Source organism: Aythya marila (genome assembly GCF_965140915.1).
Source record: "Aythya marila genome assembly, chromosome: W".
Taxonomy (NCBI): Eukaryota; Metazoa; Chordata; class Aves; order Anseriformes; family Anatidae; genus Aythya; species Aythya marila.
This window is the reverse complement of record NC_139081.1, coordinates 3,747,319-3,772,216: the sequence shown is the minus strand read 5'-3', so window position 1 is coordinate 3,772,216 and position 24,898 is coordinate 3,747,319. Positions and strand designations below refer to the sequence as shown.

At 45.7% G+C, this 24,898-nt stretch overlaps 1 protein-coding gene across 1 annotated transcript in view; it reads left to right on the top strand.

Moving 5' to 3' along the window:
* The first annotated feature begins 10,778 nt into the window (after positions 1-10,778).
* The window catches only part of LOC309889557 (ubiquitin-associated protein 1-like), an 86,002-nt gene continuing 71,882 nt past the window's right edge, over positions 10,779-24,898 (top strand). The window contains exon 1 of the mRNA XM_082782419.1: positions 10,779-10,899. The gene's annotated coding sequence lies outside the window, so the exon portion shown is untranslated. The remainder of the gene's footprint in view (positions 10,900-24,898) is intronic.

The following is a 24,898-nucleotide window of genomic DNA, read 5'->3' as shown; positions in this document are numbered from 1 at the left end:
TAGTAGGCGAGTTGATCATTCCTTGAGGCAGCACTTTCCACTGGAAGCGTAAGTTGGGGCGTTGGCTGTTTGGAAACACGACAGAGAAAGCAAACCGCTCCTTGTCTTCTTCATGTAGAGGTATCAAGAAAAAACAGTCCTTAATATCAAGGACAGCACAAGGTTGCCCTTCCGGTATCAGAGTTCATAGGCAACAACGTTTGGACAGGACCCATTGGTTGAATTATCTTGTTTACTTCACGCAGGTCATGGAGGAGGCGAAATCCTTCACTGGTTCACTTGGGTATTACAAAAACTGGAGTGTTCCATGGGCTAGTAGAAGGCTCTATATGACCTCGTTGTAGTTCACGGTCAACTAGCTTGAGAAGAGCATCCATTTGAGGCTTCGACAGGGGCCACTGCTCAACCCACACTGGGTCGGACGATTTCCACGTCAGTTTAATCGGTGGAAGTGGGTATGCGGCAGTGGCCCTTACGGTAAATTTGTCACCCTGGCTTTTAATAGGGCTAAAGCGCCCCTTCCCAACAGGGGAGGGACTCCTGACATGACATATGGGAAGAGAGTAATGGTTTTCTCCAGTCCCTTTTCAGTGTGGAGCGTGATTGCAACCAATTGAGCGCTCTTCCGAGCTCGGGTTAATCCCCCAACTCCACCCACCATGGGGGCATCTTCCAATTTCCAACTCGGAGGCCAGCTCATCTCAGGGATAACTGTAACGTCTGCTCCAGTATCAATCAAAAAGGAGACACTAACGGTGGTGTCATTTAAGGTATCATAAAGGGAACAGATCCCCCACACCACTGGCGGGTTATCACACTTTACTTCCAGGGCTACCCTGGGGTCTCGCCCCCAGAGGGTGGTCCTTGCTGTCCCTGAGATAAGGACAGGTTCGGCTGGACCGTCAGTTGAGCCATACAATTGGTTGCCTCTTGAGGGGGCAGTGGGTTCGGGGGCACCGTGCCCCATCCAGGGTTGGCATAGTTGGATCTCCTCATGTTCCAAGTGGGAGAGGGCTGTGCACGGCCCAATTGCCCTCTCCCCCTCCCATTTCCCTGGGTTTTAGATCTGCATTCCTTGGCGAAGTGCCCTTTCTTTCCACAGGCCCAACACGGTCCTCTGAGTTGGTTTTGGCATGGGGGGAGCGCTGTTGGCGGACCCCCCAACTGAGGGCAATTTGCCGTGACGTGGCCTGCCTGGCCACATTTAAAACATGCCATCACGTTAGCTATTGCGGTGCGAACAGCTACCTGGATCAGGGTTAGGTGCTCTTTCGTGACATGTTTAATCATGTCCACGATGCTAGACCCCGCCGGCAGTGATCACAAGATTTCTTTGGTTGCCGAATTACACTGCTGGCGTAGGCATTCTGCTACAACTGGGCCTTTTGCCTCCACGGGCAGTGACGAAGAGTCGACCGCTGCCTGGAGACGATCTACAAATTGCGTAAAGCTCTCACTTTCACTTTGTTTTATTGTTGACCATGGCGATGGTTTGGCAATAACTCTAGGGGCTGTACGAATAGCTTCTCTGGCTGCACGAGTAGTTGCCATAACTTCATGGGCCCGCAGGCCCTGGGCTTGTGCCTGGAGGGTGATCATTGTTGGGTCCGTACCCATTAGCTGCTGCAGGCTAGAGCCATATAGTGGGTGATCCACCCCAGTTACTTGGGCCAGTTGTCTCTTACAGTTGTCCTCCCATTCTTGTTTAAAAACGATCATCCCCGCCCCATCAAAGATCAGTCTACAAGTTTGTTTTATATCAAACGGGAGCATATCGTCTCCCCCGAAAACACCATCTATGAGGGTGGAGACCATTGCAGAATTAAGCCCTTTATCTGTGATGGCCTTAACAATCACTTGTACATCCTTAGGGTTTATTGGCGAGTGGACCCTCTGTCCCCCGTCCGTCACCTGGACTGGGAACGCTAGCGTGGCCAATGGGGCCCAGTCGGCACACGCAATCTTAATTTTCTTCCAATCCGTGAGAGGAATTTCTCCCCCTCACGGTGCTGCTTTATTTTGGATGGGGATATTTTTGCTTTTGACTCTATCTGTCCCCATTTCCTCCTCCTCCGAATTTGAATCAGTATCTGATCCGGAGTCAGAACTCGACTGACTAGTCACCTCCGAGTTCCGGTACCCTTCTGTCGAGTTCCGGCCCTGCCCACCACCCTTGCGGGCAGGCCGTTTTCTCTCTCATGGCTCGTCCTGCCTTCTTCTCAGGAAGGTGTTTGCCCCACAACAGCATCTCTTCAGATGGATGTTCCGATCAGCTCTCTGCCCCTCGCTCGCGCTTCTACCTCCTTCCCGGTCGCCCCCACAACCCTTCTCTTTCTTGTTCTCCTCTTCCCATTTGCACGTGTTAGTTAAATCTAGCACTTCCTCCCTGCTCCCACCAGAGGCATCTTCGCCCCACCCTTCGTCTTCTAGTTCGGCGCCATCTTGGGGCACATATGGCGGTGGTCTTGCCCAGATTTCCTCAGACCCTGGTTCCCCAGAGGTGCCCCTGGCTTCCTCAGCTAACCCACCCCATTGCTTATGTAATTTTGATACGACCTTCACAAGGGATTCCACCTTCCTTGTTGGTCCGGGAGTGTCCTCCCCGCCAGGCTGGTCCCGCCGCTCCAGCTGCCGTTCACCCGTATCCAGGACTTTCCCGGATTTCGGCACCCCTTGTTGCCTTCAGGGGGCAGTGGCGACCTGGTTCAGGAATGGCACGGCGACCAATCCCAGGCCGCTTGGTCCATCAGCTCACAGACACCAATGTGGTGGATGGCAAATGGCGTTTATTGCCAAGTTACACGGTGTTATATAGCCTAGGCCCACAACGTCACTTCCGCTTGCTTACATCACAGACCACGCACTACTGCCCATCAAGGGAGGGGCTCTATCTTTCCATACAGTGCGATATCTTCCGGCCGCCAGACCCTAACTACCTACACCCCTGGTCTTGGAGGATGAGCTCCTTCCCATTCTTGTATAGCAGCTCTCCTCCTGATCATTCTCATTTCTTCCCCTGTAAACAACATAATTAGTATACACATCATTTCCCCCCAAGAGTATAAGTTAGGTCCTAGGAATTGGTCTAATTGTTCAGCTAGCCTTATGGGGTCCACAATTAAAGACTTCATCTCCTTCTTAAAACTCCTAAGCTCTCTGCTGTAGGGAGGGGGGGAGTTCACCTAAGAGGATACACAGTGTTAGTGCTGTTAGTATCAGGGAAGGTGAAATTCTCAATATCTCTTCTACCTTGTTCTAATTCTTATTAGAGACTTGAGTACACTCCTTCTCTAGGGACAGCATTAATTGCAGTCCCTGTCTCCCTTCCTGGAACAGCTGCTGCTGCCACCGGTGCAATATTGTGAGAAACACTCTGTATCCAATAAGAGCCACAGGCTCAGGCGAGGATCTCAGTGAATGGCATTTTTTTTCGCTATTGCAATGGCGGGCATCCCACAAGCAAGATCGCGCCTACTCGTTCCAAAACACAGTTTATATACTTTTTTTCTTGACGACCGGGACCCTCCACTGTTTCCCCATTGACTGGATAATCCAGGTTCACAACCTATCTAGTGCTTCAAAGGCAATACATGGCTTTCAGTTGCCGTCCTGTTATAAGTCAAATTTCTTTTGACTTTTATACTCTTTGAGGTGGTAATATTTCTTACACAGTGATTTCTGCCTAATTGCTCTAAGGATTCTGGTTGTCTGCATTGTACAAGGTCACCTGCTAAGTTTTCTTATCTCTGCAAGCATATCTCAATACCACATTCCTTACCTTTAAACAGTGTGTGAGGAATGTTTTAGCAATTCGTGTCCATAAAGAACAATTCTGTTTGAATCCTGTCTGCCTCTGGGCCGTGCACTGGCAATTTAATTCTTGAACCACAGATGCAGTGTGTCCCAGTCTCCCCCTCATTCTAGTCAATTTATCAAGTCTTCAGAAAATACTCCTTAAATTTATGAACCTGTTTGCTTTTGTTATTCCAGACTTCTATTTCTAACAGTTACAGCCTTTTTTTTTTTTTTCCTGTCTTCTTCGAGATTAACTTAACACTGCTATAGTGACTGTCCCTGTGAATGGCTGGGGAAGAATGTTTTAATTACTGGTGAAGTGTCAATAAGAAAGCTATTTGTGTTTGATGTCTGGGAGTTTCAGAACAACTGATAACAACTAGTGACTGTTATGGGATACTATGCAAACCTCTGGTATCTGGCCAGGGGGCCAAGAGATTAAGAAGAAGAAAAAAAGAAGCTGAAGGACAGCTGGGAGACAAGACCTGCAGAAAATGTTCTATAAACTTGGTACGGTGCCAAAGGAGTACAAAGGGGAGAGGAAGACTACGAGCCTTCAGCATGAAAGACCCCTAGAGACTCCCAGAGGAGACTGATGCGCATGCTCCAGTAGGAGGGACTGGACCCCGGAAGATAATTATAATAATCTATTTTTTTTAGAAGTAGTAATGAATATGTATTAGTCTAGGAGCATAAAAATCAGCTGCTTGATGTAACTGGTGTGCATCCTGGTGGAGCGGAGACTCCCAGTGCACCCAGTGCTGTTTGCTTACCTCTATTCCTTTATATTCTTTCAATAAATCCTATTTTTTATTTAATCCTAATTTGAATCCTGAGCCATTTATAAGAAGTGTAACAGCAAAAACATTTTTATTCCCACGATTCCCCCCTTTTCTTCTTTACAAATTGTTGATTTTTGCAAAACTTTTCTCTAAGGTCTAAATTCGTAGATATCTTCTTCTTCTTCACATTCTTTGCTTTCCATCTCCTCTAATATCATCGTCTTATCTGAGTAAGGTGGTGGCTCCATGGTCATTTGTTTCAATAGTGCAGTTTCAATTAGCCACTGTACTAGTCCTCTTACACAGGGCATAGTGCAACAACCAATGGCTGTCAAAACTCCTGCTAATATGATCAAGGATGTAAATATGGACACTACCATCCCTTTCCATTTACCAAACCAAGATTCCAACCATCCTGTGATGGAAGCGTCTGCTCCCGAATTTTCTGCCAATTCATTGGCAAGGGTGGCAAGCCCTTGCAATGCTCTTGTTACTGTGCCATCCGGGGCAGTATTGTTAGGGATGAAAGTACAACAACGGTTGCCCAGCATCAAGCATACACCATCCTTCTCCGCGAGCATCATATCTAATGCTATCCTGTTTTCCCAAGCCATTTTGCTGGTGGCATCTAGTTGTTCAGCGATTCTTCTTATGACATCCCTTGTATAGTTTATGAATCTCTTCTGATTATGATAGATATAGTTAATCCAATCCACATTTTTATTGATTGTTACCCACCAGAACAGTGACTCAAACCCTGCAGCAATTTGATTCCTGGCTTTCTGTTCATCAGGAACTCCCCTAGGCACCCCTATAGAATCTATGCATACTCTGTCATCGAATGATATTCCTAAGCTTCTTTGACTTCTTCTGGGTATTTCTGATATTTCTAATGCCAGGGTGAAGGATATCGCTAATTGAACTTGTGCACAAATGCCCCCCCAGTTAGGTGGTACGGTGGACCGTAAGGTCTTCCCTCCACAGTACCACCAGAGATCTACCCTGGGGATCCCAAGTCTTGCACAGTTTCCCATCAAGTCCTTGGTAGCATTCAAGGTCCTTGTGCACAAGGCAAATTCTCCCAGGTGACGGGTAGCACTCACACCCTGCCGTGAGAGGCAAGCTGTATGGTTACCTATAGCTGTAGAGAATGCAGGGGGATCCCTGATGTTGCTATCACGCAAGGAAGGGAACAGCAAAGGGAGAGACTTACAGGCCTCATTTCCCCAGGCAGTCTTTTCTTGGTACAATGCAATCATACATCGCATCCCCTGGGAATCCTTGGTCCACCCCACTGGGAAGGGCACTATCTGGGCAGTCGGTCGTCCCGAGGCACAAGCATAGCAATTGCTATGGTTGAGACTCTGGACAGTATATTTGACCCATTCTATCCAGGCATTCACATCCCCATACCCTGTTTGAATCTCAAATGTTTGAACTGCCGCATTTCAAAGAGGGCCTCCTGTTTTCTCTCCTGTTTTCTCCTTGAGTTTCTCCCTTTCTCTGATGGCAATAGAGGATTGTTTCCATACAGCTATTCTCAATCTGACTGTTGGGTCTCTCCCAGTTATTTGTTCTCCCTGCTCGATTGTCGTTGGGCATTTAAATCTCCCCAAGCTAACACCTCACAAGCATCAAACATGATGGACTGTGGTACATAACCCTCTGTCACATTCACCCATATTTTGATGGGGTATCCCATTTTTGCTATTATCTGGTCATGCCTTTTCCAGGTTACCAATTGACCGAGGCCTTCTCTGAGGCCTACAATCACTAGAAACAAAATTAATAGTTGATTTTTTCACTGTCATTATTTTTAAACCTTAGGTTTCCAAATAGTTATCAATGCAAAGAATAAGATGTACACTACTACTATAACAAACTCCTCTTGGGAGCACTTTGATTTGCTATAGGTCTGTCCTTTCTCTCAGTCACAAGTCATTCATTAGTTACCTGTGAAAATAAAAGGTTAGTTTACAGTTGTAAGCTTTTATCCCACTCAGAGTCCACTACGAGATTTTTCTCTTTGATTTCAACTTACAACAAGTCCGTCTTCTGTAGGAACAGCTTCCCAGGTACTAGGGTGGATGGATGCCTTCACTCAAGTATAGTGAGTCCAACCTTCTTCCGCAGTTCTTACAGCTGTTTCAGTGGTTAGTAACAGTCCTTCCCATTCAGGACAGAGTTGATTCTTTCCAGGTCCGAATGAGGACTCAATTTCCTGGGTGATGGTGGTGAATGGGGAATTCCAAAGGTGGGGTTTACCCATGTACTAGGACATGTCAGGACCCGTGGCCCATGGGTCCTGAGAGATGACAAAGAAGAGGACATCCCCAGAATACAGTTCGTAAGAAAACTCTCTCGATTTGAATTGTGGTATCTCATCCCTTCTGCCCAGATAGGGCAATCCAAACAGCATCTCATATGGTGAAATTCCTATATCCTTTCTTGGTTCTGTTTGAACCTGTAGGAGTAAGCATTTTACCCAAGGAAGTTGGGTTTCTAACACTAATTTAGTTAATTGCTTCTTTAATGTCTGGTTCATTCGTTCCACCTTCCCAGAAGAGGAGGGGTGCCAGGGGCAGAAAATCCCACTCAGTCTCTAAGGCCTGAATTAACTTGTTAGTTGCATATAGCTTGTTAGTGGCTTCCTTCACAACTGTTTTCTCCTGTCCTGACAATAAAAGATCATCCACATATTTGTAACAGTAATACCTCCTCAGGAGCTTGGAAATGCTCCAAAATCTGTTCTAGAACTTGCCCAAATAAATTTGTGACCCTGTAAACCCCTGAGGTAGAATTGTCCACCTGTATTGTTGCTTCCGCCCCCATTTCAGGGTCTTTCCAGTCAGAGGTGAATATATCTTTGCTCTCAGGGCCTGAGAGCACTCCATTAATAACACTGTTATTCCAGTCTAACAATTTACTAGTTGAATGCCCAATTTCATCATCAAATCCCTTCCCAAGAAGTTAGTCCCTGCCTTGGGTACATACAATAATTGCCGAGTGATCATTTTATCCCCTAATATCAGCTTGGTATCCCCCAAAAGTGACATTGTTTTCCCGGCCCCTTCTACCCCCATCATTTTTAGGGTTTCATTAGTTAATTTAATCCTTGATACTTTACAGGCCAGGAATAAAAAAACCTAGCTGCCCCAGTGTATTGGGGTCCATGGCAAGAATTAATCTTCTTCAAGATTAACTTAACACTGCTATAGGTGTGACTGTCCCTGTGAATGGCTGGTGAAGAATGTTTTAATTACTGGTGAAGTGTCAATAAGAAAGCTATTTGTGTTTGTATGAAGTCTTTGATGTCTGGGGGTTTCAGAACAACTGATAACAACTAGTGACTGTTATGGGATACTATGCAGGCCTCTGATATCTGGCCAGGTGGCCAAAAGATTAAGAAGAAGAAAAAAAAGAAGCTGCAGGAAGGCTAGGAGACAAGACCTGCAGAAAATGTTCTATAAACTTGGTACGGTGCCAAAGGAGTACAAAGGGGAAGGACGAGAAAAAAACTTGGAGAGGAAGACTACGAGCCTTCAGCATGAAAGACCCCTAGAGACTCCCAGAGGAGACTGATGCGCATGCTCCAGTAGGAGGGACTGGACCCCGGAAGCTAATAACCTGGTTTTTTTTGAAGTAGTAATGAACATGTATTAGTCTAGGAGCATAAAAATCAGCTGCTTGATGTAACTGGTGTGTGTCCTGGTGGAGCGGAGACTCCCGGTGCACCCAGCACTGTTTGCTTACCTCTATTCCTTTATATTCTTTTAATAAATCCTATTTTTTTATTTAATCCTAATTTGAATCCTGAGCCATTTCTAACACGCGAGAAGAATCCAGAAGCCACCCTGTGGCAGATAAGGGACAATTTTGTTATAAATGAAGTCTCAACTCAAGCTGAATTTAGTAATATTTATAAAAGAGAAGTTAACAGCGAGGGGTGCACGGGGAGTCTATGCTCTACCAACAGGCACACACGAACATCGAACATTCTAAATATATACATAAGTACAATCAGAAAAGGCAACAAACAATCCTTTAAGTCAATTACTATCAATGTCCATGACTGGGGGAGCATAGTTGGCCTGGTTGAAGTGCTCCCATATCTTCCATGACTTATAACAGTCTCCATTTTCCATTCACTTCCTTGATTACAAACACCGGAGAATTCCAGGGCTAGTCGTGGGAACAATATGTCTCGCTTTAAGTTGTCAAGCAACTCATCCTTCGGGCCTTATGTATCCTAATCTTCCTTGACCGAAGAAAAACATATCCATTTCCCTTTCAAGGCCAATAGGGCCTGGGTCAAAAGGCACGTCCAGGTCACCAGGGGGCGAAATACCAAAGGCTTGCGATAGCTGTAGCAGCAGAGGGGCCCATGGCATAGCAGTCGGATCAGTAAAGGAGCCCGCAGCTCCCTCACTGTCTGGCAAACCACACTGTGTCTGACTGTGGTCCCACATGGCTCTTCAAGACCTCAGAGACTGCTCGCCAGGTGCTGAGCAATCCCACCGCTACCTTGTCATTTTTAGTTGCAGAGTCCCACACCTTGACCTCAATTTGGTCCCATATTTCAGGATTATAAACTGTTCGATTGTTAATAAGGAGAATAAGCTGTAAGATTACCAGGACAGTCTTTGTTCCTAAGGATGTATGATTCCCCATAATGCACAGCTGCTTACCAGCAAGGGGCAGTTGTGTGCGCGGGTCCGCTTCTCTCAGCTTGAGCTTCTTCCCAGCTCCGGTGTGCCTATTTCCAGCGACTTTCAGTATGAGCTTCTTTGAGCGGTTTGCTGAGTTTGGCCGAACCTATCTTCATGAGGCGATCAAAGTGCCTGTTCCCGTCCTGGTCTCCGTTCTGCTGGCCTGTTCCTCTTCACTCCTTTTTCCTGCTTCTTTATTGATGACATAACTTCATCGTGTTGCCTTTTATCTTGAGGACAGGCTCCTTTCTTATACCCTTCTCTCCACAGCAGTTCTTTTCAAAACAACTTTTCATTGGTCAAACAACTTTGCATGTAACAGCAACAGGAAACACCCAGAAACTTCCATGCCTTAATGGCTGGAGAACAAGAAACCAGCTGGAGAACAAGAAACCGGAGACCGCATGGAGTCTTTTGAATCACCCTTCTTTGTTCCCTCTAAACTCTTTTACATTCCTGATGGCATCATCGTTAAGAGTCTGATGTTATCATCAACCATGGGGCTTTCCGACCCCCATGGCCACACTCCCACATCTCCCCCTTCTTTATTAATATCAACCATTTTCTTGACACGAAATATTATTCCATATATAACAAACTGCTAGACCATTCCTTTGCAAGACACAAGAACTATATACATTAACCACTCTGTTTTTCTTAGACTTGTGGTTATACAAGGGTATGTAAGACAGAAGGTCACATTTCATCATGCGGCCCTAGCATTGTTCCATATTGACACGAATCAGATGAACATATTTCACACTGTCTTAAGAAACTGGCAGAAACTGGTCCTGCCGATGGACAAGAGCCAAGGAGCAACTGAGTCTGCGCAAAGACAAGAGGTCAGCTAGCGGTGACGAGGAAGAGTCATCAACCTTCATCCCCACGACCGCCGATGATCACCACCAGGATACATTGTGCAAGCGCAGATGGGAGTTTATGGAAATGACTCCTTGGAACTAATTTTAATACGAAGCGGGTTATGCATATGTATAGGCGTATTGTGAAACTTCATGCATATGTAACTCTTTGCTGCATATAACCAAGGCAAGTTGCCTCGTCAGGTGCGCACGACTTTGGTGGGACTACTCCCCCGTGCTGCCCAGCGCTGAATAAACATACCTACTTTACAATTTTACTGATTTTCTGCAAGTCAACTCAGCCTCGGGGACAAGGTGCCCTGTTGTATCACCAAACTTCCGCATTTCAGGGCAACCAAAGGGCAGATGGAGGTATTTACGGTTATTTATTCCTTTATTAAACCCGAGGTGGCTGTACTTTTTATTATGTGTGCTTTTAGCGTCTGTGCCTCTAGCAAGAAAACCTAGTAGTCCCCCACGCCGCTCAAGAGAGCCCGGCCTCCGCTCCCTCCCACCCCGCCCCGCCCCGCCGCTATTTCACCGCCGCCATCCCTCTTCCCACCCCGCCTCGTGGCGTCACCGGCAGTGTGACGCTAGCGAGTCACCGGGGCGGAGGCGGCGGTCAGGCAGACAGATAAGATGGCAGCGCTCGGTGGTGGGGCCGGCGGCGGAGGGGTGCGGCGAGCCTAGCCTAGCGGCCAGCGACGAGCCTAGGGGCCAGCGGTGGGCGGCCGGCCGTCTGGGGGCCGCAAGGTAACGGTTAAGGTTGAGGGAAGGGGAAGGGTGTGTGTGTGGGGGTCCGTCGCCGATATGGGGCCGGAGGCGGGGGGGGGGGTGCCGATTGCTTGCTTGGGGGGGCTCTTGGGAACATGCGTTGGAGGGGAGCGGGACGGCAGTGCTGCCTGGCCCGGGGCGAGGCAGTGCGTGTGCTCAACCCCTGGGGAGTTCGCCTTTCCGGAAGCTATGAAATACAAGTGAACAGAAGCAATCTTCTTTCCTCCAGTACCGAAATCCTTGTTGGAGAGCTCCCAGCTTCTGTTTTGGGGGTTTGGGGGTCAAGTGTTTGGCTTCCTCTTCCCTATGCCGCTCCTGATTTTATATTTCCACTGTATTATCTTGAATCTTTATACGCTGAAGAGTTAAAGTCTTCTTTATAGGTGGTAGTCCTCTGTGGGAATAGAAGTGTTTTTGCGGAGTTACATTCCTTAGAGTAAAGGAATGTGGTATTGAGATATGCTTGAAGGGATAAGAAAGCTTAGCAGGCAACCTTGTAAAATGCAGACAACCAGAATCCTTAGGACAATTAGGTGAAAAATCACGGTGTTAAGTCAGATACATGAAGAAACATTACCACTTCAAACTGTAAAAACGTCAAAATAAATTTGAAATTTAACAGGCCGGGAACTGAAGGCCATGCATGGTCTGTGAAGCATCAGATAGATTGTGAACCTGGATTACCCACTCAATGGGGAAACAGGGGAGGGTTCTGTCATCAAAAGGTATATGAACTGTGTTTTGGAATTAGTAGGCGCTCTCTCCTGCTTGTGGGGCACCCGCCATTGCAATCATGAATAAATTACTATTTCACTGAGATCCTCGCCTGAGCCTAAGTTATTGGCTACGGAGTGTTTCTCACAATTTGGGGGCTCGTCCGGGATCCAGTCACCTACTGGGGAGCCCCATTGCCGCAGCAGCAGGAAGGCATGCCCCGCTGATTTCAGCGGTCCTGTGCATCGACAGTGGAGTCTCTGCAGAGAGCTGACAGAGGGCCCGAGAGCGGTTAAAGAGGCAGGATCCGTGAAGTAGTGGGGGAAGTAAGAAGGTAGGCACTTTGGGGTTTAAGAATTGACCCAGTAACTCTGTGCACAGACCAAGGTAAGAAATACTAAGTATTGCCTTGGGGGTTGCGTGAGACTCTGTGTGATGCGTGAGTGAGACGTACTTTTGTATGAAGCGAGTGTGGAGTCCTGATCCGCAATTCTGTAGCTCTGCGAGGGGTGCGGCTGGAGATGGACGAAGTGTGAGATAAGGGAGAGAAAGGAAGAGTCTTGGGAAATTTGGTGTACGGTAAGCCCTTGCACGGGGAAGTGTTTGGCAGTACACCCCCATTTTCCAGAATCAGAACGTTAGTGTGTGGTACCCTGCAGGAGGGAAATTTCTGTAGCAGCACACCAACAAGGGCTAGGAAAAATGGGAAATATGAGTTCCAGGGAACAGGGAGGTATCCCTGGGGGAGTGCCTACTGACAGTTCTTCCTGAAGAATGATAAGAAATTGGAAACATAATCTCAAAATTAGAGGAGATGATAAAAGAAAAAATTAGTCAAATATTGTGTATCAGTCTGGACAAAATTTCCAATTAAGGAAACAGCAGTATTTTGGCCAAAGTATGGGTCTGATGAAAATTCAGGCTTTAAATTTATATGTAAACAATAAGATTCCTTTTTCGGAGAAGGAGTCAAGTTATGCTCCCTATAATCCTAGTATTGCACCGGTGGCAGCAGCAGTCGCTCCAGGAAGGGAGACGGGAACTGCAATTAACACTGTCTCTAGAGAAGAGTGCGCTCTAGGCTCTGGCAAGAATTAGCACAAGGTAGAAGAGATACTGAGAACTTTGCCCTCCCTGGTAGGCAAAATTATTGTGGTTAGTAACGGTCCTTCCCATTCAGGCCAGAGTTGACTCTTTCCAGGTCCGAATCAGGACCCAGTTTCCTGGGTGATGGTGGTGAATGGGGAATTCCAAAGGTGGGGTTTACCAACAGCCCATGGGTCCTGAGAGATGACAAAGAAGAGGACATCCCCAGAATACAGTTCGTAAGAAAACTCTCTCGATTTGAATTGTGGTATCTCATCCCTTCTGCCCAGATAGGGCAATCCAAACAGCATCTCATATGGTGAAATTCCTATATCCTTTCTTAGTGCTGTTTGAACCTGTAGGAGTAAGCATTTTACCCAAGGAAGTTGGGTTTCTAACACTAATTTAGTTAATTGCTTCTTTAATGTCTGGTTCATTCGCTCCACCTTCCCAGAAGGGGAGGGGTGTCAGGGGGGTGTGAAAATCCCACTCAGTCTCTAAGGCCTGCTTTAACCCTTGCAGTAAAGCTTACACCCATCCAGTCATGCGGTCAGTTAGGACAAAACTAACTCAGTGAAGTCTACCTGTATACTTTGGAAAAAGTCGAATCCCTGGCTCCCGTCCCCCTCTGGGTGGGTTACGGATGACCTTTTTATTTACCTTTTGACATATGGTACATCCTCTGCATATGTGCTTCACTGAAGTGTATATTCCTACACAGACATACTTTCTTAGCGCAACATCACACATTGCTTGCACCTCCCGATGACTCTTGATTGTTGCAGGAGGCAGGGCCGAAAGCACAACAGACACCAGTACGGTCAGATCATGCTCCATTTTATTGCCCGAAAAGCCTAACTTTTATAGTGAACTTAAAAGGGGCAGATGGTGTTTCACACAAGATTATTGGTCAAAAGCACTCAGACAAACAACTACAAGAAAACAACCCCACCTGCAAGAAGACAACCCCCTTGTGATTAGCAGTCACGTAGATCTTGTCCTTGAAGCCAGCTGCTGGCAACAATATTTTTAATTCCTCAATCGGGCGATAAAGGAACATCATCATGGGAACTCCTTGTAGTCCTGGTAGCTTGGGTTTGCTCAGCTGCAGCAAGTCATGGCCTCCTTGCTGTTTCAAAAATCTCTCAACAATTCCCCCTTTTTCTTTTTGAGCAAACCAAGCCTGACATAACAGTTTTGCAAGTAACCCTTTAACCACATTTATTACAATACAACACGCAATGATTAACACCACAACAAACAGAATCCTTAATCTGTCTTTGATTAATTCCAGTAACCAACTAGGCATCGTTTCAAGCAAATCAGTGAGCCATTGGTTGAAAGGATTAATATCATATTGAATCTTTCTCATGCGCTCTTTCAGGAAAGTAATGGATTTATGAATTTACTCACTGTGATCAGAAAGGTTTAAACAGCACATTCCCTCAAAGTCCTCACACCCATGCCCTTGAGCCAAAAGCAAGAAGTCAATAGCAGTTTGATCCTGTAAAAGCGCATGTCGCAGACTATTTTGATCTAGTAACATCTCCTCAAGTATTTCTGTCGTGGCATGGGCTTGCTTCTTGGCCCAGCATACCAATTTTTCTAAATTATTAAGTGCGGCCACAGCTGCTGCTCCTGGAATGAAAATTGCCAATGCTGCTCTAGCTGCAACACCAAGCAACTCAACATTATCATTGCAATCTGGTGTGAGCAATGCCCATTTATGTCTGGTGATCTCACGTAACTGCGACAAGCTAGGAGCAAACATAGTAAGTTTACCTAAGTAACATGGACCTCCGATAGCATTCGCAGGGATACCTTGCCAGGCCCTATCCCCACAAATCAGAAAAACATCAGGAGGTTTTTCAAAACATCAGCTATAGCTGTACGATTGTTCCAAATGCTATAGTTGTTACCCCTTGTCTCTGTGCCATAGGCCCCCAAACCCTGCCTAGCAGTGTCATTGTAACCACAGGTGTTACTTGTATTTCTGTACCCGTATGGCCCTTCTAAAGTCGCATTTGTCCATCTTGTTGGATTGTGTTTTTTGACAGAATTTAATCTTTGCTGTAAATTTCCAAACACAAAATATGTTTGAGTCCAATTCTGTGATGTGTTTCTGATCCTCTGAGACCCAACTGTAACTCTTGTGGATCCCAAGGCAGCGGGACAGTAAGCGAATTTATTAATTTAATTGAGCACACAGCTACAGATGAGGCACTGCAGCAATTGTTGGTAGCATACTGGCCAAAATCAGAAGTGTCATACACAGGTATACCTATGAGGCAAGTCCTGAATGGATCTGTGGACAATGCCATGGACAGATGAAATTCTGATATACCAGTCTGATCAGCCCATGTCACCCAGAGATTTTGTTGCGGCTCAATCTTGGTCACGAGCGCAAGCACTGCTGGCGGTATTAGAATCACCATCAGCAACTTCCCCATCCCTTGAGACATCTTGGGATGGCCTTCAAAAATTGGCTTGTTACCCAAACTGGTCCTGCTCAGCATACTGTGAGTCTGATACAATATTGCGTCCCGCGTCTATCCGCGTCTCTGTTCAGCATCTCACTGCATAGCACAATCACACAGTCACACAAAGAGGCCTCTTGCACTTCTCATTCATACCACAAGAAAATATCGCTTAAAATGATTTGTCCACGGCTTCAGGAGGTCCTTGTCTACTGCCTTGGTGAGCGGCTGAGAGTGGAGACCCCTCCGAAGAAAATGCTGGGGGTGCACATAGGGGCATCCGCTCCACAGTCGATCCCGCAGCTGAGCAGAGCGGCTCCTGGCGCAAGGAATGATGCTATTATAGTTTTGTATAATTGCACCAAAGAGATACATTGCAATAGGGAGCAACTGTGGCTTTGACGATTTGTTTCATGGTTTGTTTTTTTTCGCAAGCAATTGAACCTTACACATGTTGTTGCTGTTACGCTTCCCAGGATATCTAATTCCTGTGGCTCTGCATGTGAATAATACAATACAGGTGCACTCGCTGCTCTACCGAAAATAACAGCTCCTTAAATTTTAGAAACAAGTTTTCCTTTGGGATATGTCTCAAATGCGCCCTCTCAATGCGCCGAGCAATGTCTATAGCATACTGCGAGTGATACAATATTCAAAGGTACTAGGTTTTTCTTTTTCTTTTGATGCGTCTCTCTGCGTCCCGCGTCTCACTTTTTTTTTTTGTCCATTATATTCAGAATCAATTATCCTCTGCAAAATGAACAATCCGGTTAAAGTTGTACTTGATCGACCTAACAGCAATACACTACAGTCATTCCCAATTGGTCCTTTGACATTCAATGGAACTTTATGAATGCGAGTACCCCACAAAGTGGTGTCTGTTACTGTGGAGACATCCACTCCAGCACTCCCTCTGGTTCTTGCTGAGAGGGTGTCCACGGTGGTAACCGTGGCAGCAGGGCTGCAGCATGGAATCTTACCCCATGGGCTGCAGGGGGACAGCCTGCTTCACCATGGTTCTCATCAAAGGCCACAGGGGACTTCTGCTCCGGCGCTTGGAGCACCTCTCCCCCTCCTTCACTGACCTTGGCACCTACAATGCTGTTCCTCACTCCTCTTGCTCTCCCAGCTGCTATGAAGTGCAGCACTTTTGTTGTTATTGTTGCTTTCTCTCCCTTTCTTAAATATGCTCTTACAGAGGCGCAAGCAACATCACTTACTGGCTCGGCTCTGGTCAGCACCAGGGTCCTTACCTAACATGAAGCAGCTTCTAGATTCTTCTCACAGAAGACACACCTATGGCCCCCTGTTACTAAAAGCTTGCCACGTAAACCCACTACATTCCACCCCTCGCCTTTCTGAAAAGCATATTTAGAATAATCACAATATACTCTCTACAGTTATCACAAACTTCACTTCCATCAAAACGAAAAGGAATTCCCCACACCAAAATGAAAATAACATCATTACAACACCGACGAGGTGGACAATTTACACACACCCCACCCCTCGTCCCTTCACCACACTAATATGAAACATATTCCTCACAATTGCTGCTTTCTTAAATTCTGCACAACTAATATGTTCATAAAAAAAATCCATTCCATGTTTTGCCTGTTACTTCTCTTGACTGTCACCCTTATTTCAATTTCCTTGAGCCTGTTATAAATGAAGTCTCAACTCAATCTGAATTTTGTAATATTTATAAAAACAAATATTTCTAAAAGGTATAAAAGGCAAGTAAACAGCGCTGGGTGTGTGGGGAGTCTACGCTCCACCAACACGCACACACGAACATCAAACATTCTAAATATACAGAACATTGCTTTACGTACTAAACCCGAGTATGCCTATACATACGTACAATCAGGAAAGGTAACAAACAATCCTTTAAGTTCCATAACTTACTAAAATCGAGTACGCCTATACATATTCACGATCAGAAAAGGTAACAAACAATCCTCCAAGTTCCACGACTCAACAGTCTCCATTTTCCATTCCTTTTCTTGATTACATACTAGTCTCCATTTTCCATTCCCTTTGAACAATATGTCTCACTTTAAGTTGTCAAGCAACTTGGTCTTCAGGCCTTATGTATCCCGTTCTTCCCAGATCGAAGAAAAGCATATCCATCTCCTTTTCAAGGCCAATAGGGCCTGGGTCAAAAGGCACGTCCAGGTCACCAGGGGGCGAAACAGCAAAAGCCTTCGATGGCTGTAGCAGCAGAGGGGCCCATGGCGTAGCAGTCGGATCAGTAAAGGAGCCCACAGCTCCCTCACTGGCAAACCACACGTGTCTGACTGTGGTCCCACATGGCTCTTCAAGGCCTCAGAGATTGCTCGCCAGGTGCCGAGCAATCCCACCGCAACCTTGTCATTTTTAGTTGCAGAGTCCCACACCTTGACCTCAGTTTGGTCCCATATTTCAGGCTCATAAACTGTCTGATTGTTAATAAGGAGAATAAGCTGTAAGGTTACCAGGACAGTCTTTGTTCCTAAGGACGTGTGATTCCCCATAATGCACAACTGCTTACCAGCAAGGGGCAGTTGTGTGCGCGTGTCTGCTTCTCTCAGCTTGAGCTTCTTCCCAGCTCCAGTGTGCCCATTTCCAGTGACTTTCAGTATGAGCTTCAGTCATGGTTTAATCTGGCCGGCAGCTTAACACCACACAGCTGTTTGCTCACCCTCCCCCCTCCCTCTCTGGGACGGGGGAGAGAAATGGAAAGTGAAGCCCATGAGTTGAGGTAAAGACAGTTTAATAAGACAGAAAAATAATAATAATAATAATAACAATAATAATACAATGGTGATAATAGTAATAATAATAATAATGTGTACAAACAAGTGATGCACAATGCAATTGCTCACCACTCACTGACCGATGCCCAGCCTAACCCCGAGCAGTCCGGCCCCCCTCCCCCAGCTAGCCACCCCTATATATTGTTTAGCATGACGTCAGATGGTATGGAATACCCCTTTGGCTAGTTTGGGTCACCTGTCCTGGGTCTGTCCCCTCCCAGCTCTTGCTGCACCCCCAGCCTGCCCGTTGGCAGGACAGAGCTTCAACTTCAAACAGCTCTGTCAATCACTACATACCACACCTTTTACACCTTCAGTAACCCTTTTTAACACTTCTTTTGATCCTTCTCCAGCCTGTACTTTGACCAAAATCTCAGTCATCGGCCAACTTAATTCCATACCTCTTTTCCCTCCAGGATGCTGAAACACCATATCAGTATATCGTATCCCATCCCATTTTCCTTCTCTCCTTCTTCCACTCCGGATATTCCTATTGTGAGAAACGCTCCGTAGCCAATAACTTAGGCTCAGGGGAGGATCTTAGTGAAGTAGTAATTTATTTGCGATTGCAATGGCAGGCACCCCACAAGCAGGAGAGCGCATCTACTAGTTCCAAAACACAGTTTATATACTTTTTGATGACAGGACCCTCCCCTGTTTCCCCACTGAGTGGGTAATCCAGGTTCACAGTCTGTCTGATGCTTCACAGACCATGTATGTCCTTCAATTCCCGGCCTGTTAAATTTCAAATTTATTTTGAGTTTTTTACTGTTTAAAGTGGTAATTACCTCTTTTGAAGGGGTAATGTTTCTTCAGTTATCTGACTTGACACCATGATTTTCACCTAATTGTCCTAAGGAGTCTGGTTGTCTGCATTTTACAAGGTTGCCTGCTAAGCTTTCTTATCACTGCAAGCATATCTCAATACCACATTTTTTACATTTAAACAATGTAACTCTGCAAAAACAACATTTTTATTCTCACCCTATTTGAAGCGGCCAGCCTGGCTGCAGTTAAAATATCTTAAAGCTTGTCCCTGCTAAGATTCAGGCTGCAACACAGGTGGCTTTCCTTGCCTGCCATTCCTTCATCTCTCTTCCTCTCCTTTCCATCCTGGCCCTGACTACCTGCTACACTGTCAATACCATTAGTTTCACTCTCTGCTTTTCCTTCTCATCTCCCCTCCGGACACACACCTTCAGGGCCTCCCGCAGGAGGACCCCCCAGTGACTGTTCACAACATCCCCCCACCCTCCGGAGCATTTTCCTTGTATCTTGCCAGGCATTAATCACACAATGAACTTTCAAGAGCCCTTGGGATACTGGCTCCTCAGGATTCATCCTTGAGTACTTTCATATCAAGCATATCTCAATACCACATTGTCCTTACCTTTAAACAATGTAGCTCTGCAAAAACAACACTTTTATTCCCACAGAAGCTACAGCTATGTGAATCACAGGTTTTAAAATCCTTTAGGAGAGGAGCACTTGGCTTTCAGTCTGTGGTAGTAGCTAGAAGAAAGCAGGGTTGAGAGAAATGCACTGAAGTGTGTAGAGACCCTGCCCCAGTTCATCGTGGACAAGTGGCTGCAGCACATGCTTGTAGTATGTGAAAACTGTGACTTTGCAGGTGGCCTGGCTGTCTTAGTAACAGCAGATCAAATTGACATCTTAATTGCTACTCCCACAGAGATCTAGCAAAGTAGCAGGTTGTCTGACCCTGTGATCTGGGCCCAAAAGGTGTAGCTGGCTTCATGCTCTGCAGTCTGATCTCCTCCTCTGTGGTGCTGTGACCAGTAAAGCCCTTTCAACACCAGTAGTTCATGTACAACTGTACTGTCTGGTTTTGTGGCTTTGCCCTCAGCCTTCCCGAATGCCCTCTGAGAGGCAAGCTCAGCACTGTTCCATCTCCTTCCCTCTTTGAAATCTCCATGTGTTGTTTCCTTCTGAGAAGCAGCTGTCGGCTGGTGCCGAAGCTAGCTCAGTGGCCGAGAGGAGCGCTTTGGGGCATACGTCCAATGCCTAGAGAGAGGTTGTGATATATGGAATAATATTTTGTGTCAAGAAGGTGGTTGATGTTAATAAAGAAGGGGTAGATGTGGGAGTGTGGCCGTGGGGGTCGGCAAGCCCCATGGTAGGTGATGACATCAGACTCTTAACGATGAGGCCATCAGGAATGTAAAGAGTTTAGAGGGAACAAAGAAGGGTGACCCCCTTGCTGTCTGGGGTTGCTTGTTCTCCAGCCATTAAGGCATGGAAGTTGCTGGGGGGTTTGCTGGTTGGAACTGTTAAAATTTGTTGTTTAATGTTATATGATAATTATATTATTAGTGTGGTTTCAAGGGTTAACGAAACGCGGGAAAAGCAATCACGTTTTGTTGCTTTTTCGGAACCTTGTGGAGGGCAGAGCATGTGCAGAAGAAGAGGGAGGCAGTCAAAGCTGCCAAGATCCAGGAACAAAAGGTTGCTAGAGGTGATGGGGGGAAACCCTGAGCCTTCATCCCCATGACCCCCAATGACCACCACAAAGAGAATTATAATACAAAGCGGGGATAGGTTATACATATGTATAGGCATAATTGAGTTTCTTATGCATATGTAAAAGCAATGTTCTATATATATTTAGAAAGTTCGATGGTTGGGTGTGCATGTTAGTAGAGCATAGACTCCCCACGCACCAAGCGCTGTTTACTTGCCTTTTATAAATATTACTAAATTCAGATTGAGTTGTATCTTCATTTATAACAAGGGTGAGACATGCAGCGAGGAACCTGACACACACCAAGCAGAGTGATGTGCAGCTCTTCTGTGTAAAGTGTATGGGAACAAAAATGTTGTTTTTGTGCAGAGTTACATTGTTTAGAAGGAGGGAATGCGGTACTGAGATATGCTTACAGTGATAAGAAAGCTTAGCAGGCGACCATGTAAAATGCAGACAACCAGACTCCTTAGGACAATTAGGTGAAAATCGCGGTGTCAAGTCAGATAAGTGAAGAAACATTACCACTTCAAGCAGTAAAAATGTCAAAAGAAATTTGAAATTTAACAGGCCGGCAACTGAAGGCCATGCATTGTTTGTGAAGCATCAGATAGACTGTGAACCTGGATTACCCACTCAGTGGGGAAACAGGGGAGGGTCCTGCCATCAAAAGGTATATAAACTGTGTTTTGGAACTAGTAGATGCGCTCTCTCCTGCTTGTGGGGCGCCGCCATTGCAATCATGAATAAATTACTACTTCACTAAGATCCTCCCCTGAGCCTAAGTTATTGGCTACGGAGTGTTTCTCACAATTTGGGGGCTCGTCCGGGATCCAGTCACCTACTGGGGAGCCCCACCGCTGCAGCAGCAGGAAGGCATGCCCTGCTGATTTCAGCGGTCCTGTGCATCGACGGTGGAGTTTCTGCAGAGAGCTGACAGAAGTCCCGAGACTGGTTAAAGAGGCAGGATCCGTGAAGTAGTGGGGAAAGGAAGAAGGTAGGCACTCCGGGTTTTTAAGAATCGATCCGGTAACTCTGTGCACAGACCTAGGTAAGAAATATTAAGTATTGCCTTGGGGGTCGGGTGATCTGGTGTATGGTAAGCCCTTGCACGGGGAAGTGCTGGCACTACACCAGGGGAATCTGTTGTACAGTAATCCTTGCACGGGGAAGTGCTTGGAAGTACACCCCCATCTTTCAGTACGTTGGTGTGTGGTACACTGCAGAAGGGAAATTTCTGTAGCACATACTGGCAAGGGTTAGGAAAAATGGGAAAATATGAGTTACAGGGGACAGGGAGATATCCCTTGGGGAGTGCCTACCAATAGTTCTTCCTGAAGAATGATAAGAAATTGGAAACATAATCCCAAAATTAGAGGGATTGTAAAAGAAAAATAATTAAAAAAAGGTTAAATATTGTGTATCAGTCTGGACAAAAGAACCAATTAAGGAAACAGCAGTATTTTGGCCAAAATACGGGTCTGATGAAAATTCAGGCTTTAAATTTATGTGTAAACAATAAGATTCCTTTGATTAAGGAGGTATTGGGGAGGCATTGGGGAGGCAAGGACAATCCCCAGACATGGACTGTATATCTCGAAACAAGACACTGGAACTCATGATAAGGAAGCGGCAGACGGACAGAGAAACGAATGTAAGGACTATAAATCTCGAAACTGGACATTGGAATTCATTATAAAGGTACAACAAAGGGAAGAATTAGCAACAACCAGCTCTTGCAATTAATAAACCTGCCAATTCAGCAGATTCCTGACCAAAGGTGAAAAGTACACTGTGAGGAAGACTCGGGGTCTTCCTCCCAAAGACCCCTGCCCACGTCCCAAAGACCCCTGCCCACAATTCTTGGAAGGCTCTACGCAGGCGCAAGGTGCCAAAAGGCTAATTAGCATGAGAAGCGAGGGAAGGCGGGGATAGGTAATGCATATGTATAGGTGCTTGTAGAATATTGATAGATTGATTGTATAAATTCAAGACTGCTTTTTGCTTTGGGTATGCACGATAGGTGGAGAGATCCCCTGTGCATCCAGCGCTGCAATAAAGAATATACCACTTAAAGGAATTTCGGCTTCGATCTTTGAATCAATCTGGCACCCCAGATGGGACGACCTCTCTGCCGGACCGCAGGACCCGCTGGGGACAGGACTCCCTAGGGTACCCCCGGGATTTCCCGGAGGGACTCCTCGACTCACCGGATCACTGCGGAGGCAGACAAGGACCCCATCATTGTAAGTGAGTATATTCTTTATTCTGGTTTGGTTTTCTGGTAGACCGGTCATCTGGGACTGTCCAGTAAGTCGGAAGGTGACTTCTGCAGGACAGTATTTGGTATATACTTTGTGGTTAGTACCACAAGTATATCTGGGGACCTTGGGGTCCATCTGTATCTGGAACTGTCTGTAAGTCAGAAGGTGATCTTCTGCGAGGCAGTGTTTGGTATATACTTTGTGGTAAGCACCAAAAGTATATTTGGGGACCTTAAGGAAAGAGCTCGCTTTAAGGTCCATCTGGAATTGTGTTGTCTATTTCGGTTTTCTGACTCATGGAGTATGGTATTTAACTCTGGTTATTGTTACTGCGATTTTGGCTATTTTCCTGGTGGTAGTAGTAGGTTCGTGGCATTGTTGTAAGAAAGATATCGTTACGGTGTTACACAGTTTGGTTTTCTGACTTATCGCATGTGGAATTTGACTCTGACTATTGTTATTGTGATTTTGGCAATATTGCTGGTAATAGTAGTTTTGTGACATCTCTACTGAAAGATATTGCGTGCCCGTATTTTTGTGAGTGATACGTTTTGTGATACGCTTTTGTAAGTAACATGTGTATTCTGAAAGTGTAAACTGGAAACTGGGGGGGCAAACAAGCAGTGAAATTTTAAAGAAAAGTGTGTTAGGATGTGTTTTAAGTCACTGGAAGGATATTGGAGGATCTGCCGGTGGAAGTGTGAACAGGAAAACATTGATAAAATATCGTAATCAGTGGTGGCCGCTTTATAAGCTGGAATGTGGAGAAAAGTGGCCCCTAAATGGAACTTTAAACTATAATATTTTGCTACAGTTAATGTTGTTTTTTGAGAAGCAGAACAGGATGAAATGTTGTATACTGATGTTTCAGCATCTCGGTGGGAAAAGGTACGGAATTAAGTTGGCCCCTGACTGAGCCTTTGATGATGGCATTAGAGAAGTACAGGCTGGAGAAAGATAAAGGAAGTGTTAAAAGGGTTGTTGAAAGTGTTAAAGGTGTTTGAAGTTGAATGAGCAGGGAAAGAGGATGTAGGAATGTTAATAGTTCTGCCTCTGCCCGAGGCAGAGATCTTAAAATCCCGGGTGTTAGCCCTTCAGGGCAAAGGGACCATGATGGGTCCGAGAGAGTTGTCACAGAAACAGAAAACCAGTTAACTCTTAAAACAACCTGAGTTCATGTGCGAGCTCAGATTGCCGATGGGACCGCTCAGGGAACTGTGGACAATTGCATTCCCCTGACCGACCCCCACTAAGACCCGAATCATCCTGAAAATTATGAACGGTTAAGTAAATACTAAAATCTGGATGAATTGGGAATTGAGAATATGCTTCCAACAAGGTCTAAAAGAAACCCCTATGGAATTTTTGGACCAACTCTGAAATGTAATGAAAATAAATAAATAAATAAATAAATAAATAAATAAATAAAACAAAACGGTTTGGACCTGGCTTCGGAGGACAAATTGACTAGCCTTTTCCTAGGATAATAGACCCCTGATTTCAACAGGAATAACGGGGACCTGGGGAATCTACCCTAGTACCTCCGCTGGTTATAATGAAGCTAGGGGAGGAATGGAAGTGAAATTTCTTATTGATATGGGGCAACGTATTCAGTTCTAAATCAAGCATTAATGCCTTCACAGAATTATTATGTTAGGGTAAAAGATGTGTCGTGGTTTAACCCGGCCGGCAGCTAAACACCACGCAGCCGTTTGCTCACCCTCCCCCTCCCTCTCTGGTACGGGGGAGAGAAATGGAAAGTGAAGCCCGTGAGTTGAGATAAAGACAGTTTAATAAGACAAAATAATAATAATAATAATAATAATAATAATAATAATAATAATAACAATAATAATAATAATAATAATAATAATAATAATAATAATAATACAATGATGATAATAGTACCACTACTAATAATGTGTACAAACAAGTGATGCACAATGCAATTGCTCACCACCTGCTGACCGATGCCCAGCCTAACCCCGAGCAGTCCGGCCCCCTCCCCCCGGCTAGCCACCCCTATATATTGTTTAGCATGATGTCAGATGCTATGGAATACCCCTCTGGCTGGTTTGGGTCACCTGTCCTGGGTCTGTCCCCTCCCAGCTCTTACTGCACCCCCAGCCTGCCTGTTGGCAGGACAGAGCAAGAAGCTGA